The sequence below is a fragment of the Ctenocephalides felis genome, unplaced genomic scaffold, assembly GCF_003426905.1.
Source record: "Ctenocephalides felis isolate EL2017-DRISC unplaced genomic scaffold, ASM342690v1 CF-g0.4_SCAFFOLD_03570, whole genome shotgun sequence".
NCBI lineage: Eukaryota > Metazoa > Arthropoda > Insecta > Siphonaptera > Pulicidae > Ctenocephalides > Ctenocephalides felis.
Genome location: NW_020539724.1, coordinates 18598917 through 18607038, shown reverse-complemented (window position 1 = coordinate 18607038; position 8122 = coordinate 18598917).

Genomic DNA, 8122 nt, shown 5'->3' with positions numbered 1-8122 from the left:
CGTTTTGACACTTGATGTGTGTCATCATTTAGTAATCTAAAAAACATACTGCATAAATACAACAAGTTGATAATAAATATAAATATATAAAAAGGAAAAAATTATACATACCAAACCAGGAAAACAACAAAAAAAAAAAATTAATGATGTCAAATTTATTGAACACTAAATTTGTGTAAAAGAATAATACACTGTTATATTAGTAACGAGGAATTAAAAGAGCACATATTATTATATTATATTAATTATAATAGTTATTTATTCATTCATACACCTTGAAATTTATGTAATATTCAAAAACGTATTTATTAATTTCAAATCAAATAAAATTGGCAATCCAATCAACTGCCATGAACTTACAAACAGACTCAGTGAATGTTGGCGCACCTGTTTTAATAGACTACCACTCAGGAGAGCCACAATCAAAAAACTTACGTTATCACTGACAAGTGGCAAGTATAAATAGCCACTCTTAAAAATAATAAATAATAATTAATTTGACTTCTGAAACGAAAGACCAGAACTTCATAGTCATAATTAAATATCACCTTTTTATAATGTTATCTAAAATTCAGAATGATTAAGTAATGTGACGGCTGTTGGGTAGATGACGATACTGTTTCAATGTGAAAATACTGAAAATATTGACAGCCAAATAAAGGTGCTGTATACAAATTAAAGCGATTCTTAATGCATATAATATTTTCATAATATGCCTCCGTATAATTGTTTTTTATATTCGGTGGTCATTCACTGTTCAAGATCGTTGTTCGTTAAATATTCCTGAATGATTTACTTTGAAAATTTAATAATGGCTCTTTTATAATTTTTATGCATTATTTTGTAATGAATATATTTTAAACTGATATATGAGCGATAAATAATGTATTATTTTATGGTATTACTTTTGCTAAGATTATGGTTAGTATGGCATTTCGTTACAAGATGGCTCCCCAATTTCATTGCGTCTTAGTTCGTCGCTCGTCGATCGGAACGTAGCTGATCGCCGAACATTGCCGACGGGTCAATGTCTGAAGCTTCAGAGTGTATTTCGTGATGTACGTCGTCGTGTAATTAATGATGTAAAACACGAAAAAACTCTGTGCAAAATGCTCATTTAATCGCGAACGAAAGTTATATAATTTAGACGTAGGTGTTTTGCGTGCACAGTTTTATATGTGAAAGCCCCAGACGAAAAAGATCCAAATTAGTGTGTGTGAAGTGCGGAAGTCCGTGCGAAGCAAAGAGGGTGGATAAGAAATGTCATAGATTGTATATGAAGTGCATGTGTTGTGTCGGGATTGTATTATAGTAGGTGAAAAGCCATGAGCGGCCGCCCGAGGACGACGTCCTTCGCCGAAGGCAACAAGCACCCCCAAACCCGCCCCTGGGCGGCATGAAGATCAGCAGTAAGTACCTCCATGTCACGAGAGACGGCAGCCATTGTTACAACAACTCTTAACCATATATTTAATCAACGTAACTAGTTACGTGTAAGCACAATCGCGTATCGTTATCGCTGTTTAAATCGTTTCTTTGTAAAAAATCTATAATTTATTTTATACCATATTCACGGCATATCCCATTCCCGATCCGATCGTGCGCGCCCTCGTTTTCATTGATCCCGACAGTTGGCCGACATTTAATCGACTCGCAAACTCTGTTTGAAATTTTATGACATACGTATAATACAAAATCATTTAGAAATTTACCAAAATATCGAATCATTAACCATCTGTCATAATTTCCGCTACTGTCAGATAATTACAACCTGTGCTGCGCTGACATGTCAGATAATTACAACATGTGCTGCGCTGACATTGATGTATACGTCGCGAGGCGACACTACAAGTTTTTTGTAGGAACATATTTAAATTACGTGATTGACAAACGTCATTAACCTCAGATTTGACCCGGGCACCTCTTTGAAACTTATAGCGCCTGTTTAATGCACCAAGTTGTACGTAGAAGACATGACATCTCGATAACATGAATACATTTTTATTAGTAAATTTATCAGTCATAAAAGTCAAACATGAAGTCTTACTTTTTGACAGATTATTTAAGGGCGATTGTTAATGTGGGGATTCAAAGTGCGTATTTAATATATAGGTTCAATGCACCGATTGCATTGTGAGTCTGTTGGAAGAAAAAATATGCGCAGGCGATGTAAAAATCTATTATTAGAAGCAGTTTCACGCGCTAAACGCTGAAGTACATATAAAGGAGAAACAAGATGGTGGATGCCATTTTGACAGATCGTTTGACAGGTCACATATCAGATGACAGATCGAAGCTGATGGACATCATTTTACGAAATTTCGATTAGATTCTACTAAACTTTGAGCTATCTTTTTTGATACTTTATATACACAATCTTTCTAAAACTATTAGCTCAGGTAAACGTTGCATTCAAGACCACAAGGTTTTCATTGACTGGGCAACAACTGCAAAAATCAATACCTACGGATAAATTGTCAAATTAATTTGTGAAATGAAAATGTATATATCTCTATTCTGCTTGAAAATTAAAGTTTTATTGTTTATGATGAATTTTTTATTATAGCTTTTGACTAACTAGCCAATTCTTATTGAAATGTATTTCTGCATCTATATCCTGCATCTGAATAGAAATCTCTATTCAGATGACAGATCGATGATGATGGGCATCACTTTCCTTAATTTCGATCAGATTTGACTATTCATTGAATTACAATTTTTGATTCTTCATACTATATAATGTTTCTGAAACTATTGTCCCAGATAAAAGTTGAATTCAGTACCACAAGTTTTCATTGACTGGGCAACTGCATAAATCAATACCTGAGGATGAATTGCCAAATTAATTTGTGAAATGAATATGTATATATTTCTATTCAGCTTGAAAATTAAAGTTTTATTGTTATGAGCAACTTTTTATTATATAGCTTAATAAATTTGACTATTATTGGCTGATGCTAACTAGTCAATTTTTACTGAAGTGAGCAAATATATTCTGAAACGTATTTTATTCTAAAGATCTCTATTCAGAATACAGATCGATGATGATGGACATCATTTTGCTGATCAGAAGATTAGCACACATAATATTTCTAGAACTATTGGCCAGGTAAAAGTTGTACTCAATACCATAAGTTTTCATTGACTGGGTAACTGCAAAAATCAATACCAGCTGAGGGTAAATTGTCAAATTAATTTGTGAAATGAATATGTATATATCTCTATTTTGCTTGAAAATTAAAGTTTTATTGTTTATGACTATTTTTTTATTATAATTCAATTAAATTGCCTATTATTAGCTGATTCTTATTCAGATGATTTGACTAACAAGTCAATTCCTATTGAAGTGTATTTCTGAAATGTATTTTCTGCACCTCTATTCAGGGGACATATCTATAATGATGGACATTATTTCCCTAAATTTCGATCAGATTTGACTTTAAGTTGAATTACAATTTTCGATTCTTCATACTATATAATGTTTCTAAAACTATTGGCCCAGGTAAACGTTGTATTCAAGACCACAAGGGTCTTTCTTTGACTGCAAAAATCAATACCTGAAGACAAATTCCCAAAATAATTTGTGAAATGAAGATGAATATATCTCTATTCTACTAGAAAATTAAAATTGCATTTTTTATGGGTAACTTTTTATTATAGTTTAATTAAATTGACTATTATCAGCGAATTCTCTTGACTAATTAGCCAATACTTTCTTTATTATGTTGATTTTTGGTTCAGAATAACTGAATAATGCAATGATATAATCCTTTTTAATTTATTTTTATAATGAATGTATTAATGCCGTCTTGGAACATGCTGTCTTCAATAACAGTTTGATATTATTATTCCTCATTTCAACAATTGCCATGATAATAATAAATATGTCAAATTAAATTCAATAATTGAAAATATTCTTGTAATATTTGTTTTAACGTTAACTGATCTTATATGTCATAATTTCAAATCATGGAGATATTTTCAATCTTCTTGCAGTATAGAAAACATAATTTTAGTTATTTTCTATTGTCTTCAGTGTAAGTTTGAATACTTAAGGTGGTATCCTAGTGTAGAAATTCCAAAAGATCGTTTTTTTTCCATATTTTCAAAGCTTAAACTTCTTAAATAGAATATGGCAGGATTTTTAAAATTATTTTTGGAGATACAGCCATTTAACCATGATAATGCTCTTCAGTTTTCTTCCTTTTGCGAAACTTTAAAAGCCTATTTTTCAAAACTGTCTTTTTCAATACGATGCCCTCGAGTTCTAGTGGACAGATTTACTTGAACTTTTCAGAGAATCTTATTTATAGTCATCTCTCTGCATATGCTAGCCTTATCTCTAAATTTAAATTTTTTACTATTTAAAAAAAAAGGAGAAATTCAAGGAGTGGTAGGAAATTGGTCTCTTTTTTCAAGCAGTCACTATTTTGTCTAAAATTTATTTAAAAATATTTTTTTTTTAACTTGTACCATAGCGACATCATTCTAGATTAATAATCTTGTTTCTTTCTTCATTTTGGCTTTAGTGGTGGGTATGATACAGGTGTTAACTTTTTGAGACCCCTCTTCAACCACCGCTAATTTTTTATATCAATAACTTTTTTTGTTTTATTTTTTCTGTACTCTTGTAACTTTGGTAAAGAAATTATGAAAAAAATGGTAGTATAAAAATTGAGTGCTTTTTTACTATGATTTAAAATGGCCTAAAATTCATGCCTCTGCACTAGAATATATCTTAATTCAATGGATATTTGGTTAGTTTCCATATATAGATCTATATACCGTGAATTTTATTTCAAACATATTAATTAAATAATTAAGCTAGAGAATTTAAAAAATTAAATAAATTTTGAATATTTCATATATCCTTCATGTTGAACATTGATTTCTAATTAAATCAAATATAAATTTATATCTCTTGTATCCATAATATGAACAATGTCTCTGCTTAAAATCAATGCAATGGACACCATGACATTTCTGATTTGGATCAATACATGAAGTCCCAGGTTGATATTTGCTGAAGATAACAAGGCAATTGCGAGAAATGGACTTATTGCATGAAACTTACCTCTTGTGGAAACAGATTTTTTCCAGTTTTGGTACTAAAATGTAAATGTTAAGTTTCAGTTTTAATGCTAATATGTAATATGTGTAAAGATGTTTTTTTAACTTATTTTTATTGAGAGTCCATAACCGCTGGACCTGCATTCCCAAAAATTTGAACAATTCTTCATCTTGTCATGATTTACTAACTCATATACGTTATAGTCTTAATTTTTTATGCAATATTAAAGTGCGATTACTGTAAATCTACATTGATCATCCATTCATGATTATTTTTTGGAATCAATAAATGAGCTTGCAGTGGTTTGATGGTAAGAGCTTCGAACTTGCAAAAGTAAAAGTTTCTGGTACGATTGCTATGGGCAGCTTGGTACTAAGTTTTGTTCAAAAATATAGTACTGATTATTTTAGGTGAAAATAACCTTACGAAGCTTTACTGCAAAGCATATACATACATTAAAAATATTTTATAATAATCTTATTGAAAAGAGAAGGAACCACTGGGTTTCGTTTTTATATAACTAGATCAAGAAATTACATCAGAACAGCTCATAGAACATAAGAGTAGTTCTGATTACTCTTCATAAATTATATAAAAATCATTGAATATCTAATTAAACAAAGAATTTAACCTTAGTTTATTTCAGTTTAGAATTTAAGTAGTTTCATATTGGATCCAAAACCATATTTTAACCCTTTGTTCCTTTTAAAACTTTACTTTAGCGGGCGTTCATTGATCACGTGAGCTTTCAAAAGGGGGAGAATGTTTGACAAAAAATCACGAAGTATAACATGGAGGAGGGGAAGATATGTGTATTTACAAAAAAACCAAAATTTTAAAAAAAAATAAAAAAAAATCATGTTCTATTCTAGGTAATAAAAATACACGTAACGTTGTTTGGGGAGGTTGAGGGTTAATTTTAAATATCACCAAGGGAAAGGAGGGGGTTAAAAATTCTTATTATTAAAATTGGCTCTCGTGATTATTGGACGCCTCCTTACCTACTATTTCCAATATCAATTAGTTTCTGGATACTGTTTTCTGAGTGCTTTTTTTTTACTGATGTAATATTTTCAGTATATGCAAAAATCTGGTACTTTGAAATAGTCTTTTCGATAATATTTTAATATCTATTCAATTAATTAAAATTTGAACTATGTCTAGTTATATGTAAAATTATAACTAGTTGTATATAAAATTATTTTTGGTATAAATAAATTTATATTTAGTTGTACATTGTAGACTTCGTTCTGGCTCAGTGGTAGGTTAGATTTTCGACCAGAAGGTTCCAGGTTCGATATCCTCTCATAAAATTAAAAAAAGTTATAATGTGATGTGTCACTATTTTTAGTTATTTTTCTGTGACTTTTTGTCAACTATTTCCTTTGTACTACCATCAGAAATGAGGTCTTTGGCTATAGTCAGAAATATAAAACATGGTGACTAGGCATTCCAAGGGACTACCAAGGAATTTGTTACATTGAATTGAATTATTGCAGAAAAATTAAGAAAAACCTAATCACCTATTTTCAGACTACTATTTTTTTTTTAAATTATATTTATTCAGTCATCTATCTACATGGGATATAAAATCAATATAGATTGCCAATTAAATGAGAGGAATGGAAAATAAACTTTGTACTGTTTTGGTACATATGGCTATGTCTGGGAATTTCTTCCTTGATAAAGACTACTACTTGATAATAAGTAAATTTCATTCAGCCTCTCATTTTTCTCTTTGTTGTATTGGAGCTACACACTTCAAAGAGCTGGATTACTGGATCTGCTCATATTATTAGATGTTTTGTTCTGTACTTTATAAATTCAATGTCCTTTATAAAGAAAAATTCAATGTCTTGTTGAGATAAATAACAAAGCAAATAAAAAAATCTTAGTAACCCCATGGCCTTTAAAAAACATAAAATAATGTTATGGTAAATTTTGTGCATTTGGCACGTTTCGTAGGTAAGGAGGATATATCATAATCTTGAGATGAACTACATTTGAACCATTTTTATTTCGCATATCTTTCGGTTTTTCGATCAATTTTTCTCCTGTCTTTCAATTTTCATTTTCTTCCATGAAAATAACACAAAACGTTTATGCTTAATCCATGCATACATAATGCGTTACCACGCATATTAAATTTGAATATTATGCACAGATCAATAGGCGACATTATTGATTTTGGTAATTCTTTCTATTTATAGACATTATTACTGTAGTAAAGTCAGCTTCAAACTGTATCTTTTGCCATGTTTATTAAACCATTACTTCTATAAATAGCTTACAAGAAGTTATAATTTTATTGGATGTTTATTCTGTTTTTTATTTCGAGGAAAATGGGTGATGAGAACTTTACTGTCGGCGTTGTTAACAGATCGAATCTGTAATAAATGGCTATTCCATGGTAATATAAAGTTATTACTTATAAATAATATGAATGGCTGCAGTAAATTTTATATTTTTTGGAATCAGATCTCCAGAACCGAGAATCTTTCTGAAGAATGAAATTTTACTTACATGTGCGTATGAATCTGTGTGTATGTATGTACATTAGTATAAATATTATTTGGAAATTTAATATCTCTATAAATGATAAAGTAGTGTCTTAGTTATTAGTAGATTTAAAATATATCCATTTCAGATTTTCCCTTCAAAACCTGGGTTGAAATAAAAGAGCGCTAAACCGAAACAGCGTTCAGCGGGGTATTACTGTATTACCAATCAGAACAGTATTTGATAAACTTAAGTAGTATTTTTGGCTTTATTATTCTTGCAACAATGCTCCCCAAAAGCAATTTTGATACCATATTTTAAAACTTTATAGATAGATAAATTGATATCTGATCTGATATTGCTTGATATCAAGCAGGACGTGGTGGCATCGATTTCGGAGCCATAGGTTGTTGAATCGTGTTCTTTGCCATGCAAAATTAATTATTGCCATTTTTGCGATTTTGGCATTATATCGTTAAGATTATGCTGTTACAATGCTAAAAGTTTCTTTTATTGTTACCTTGAATTTCAATATAATGGATAGTAGGGGAG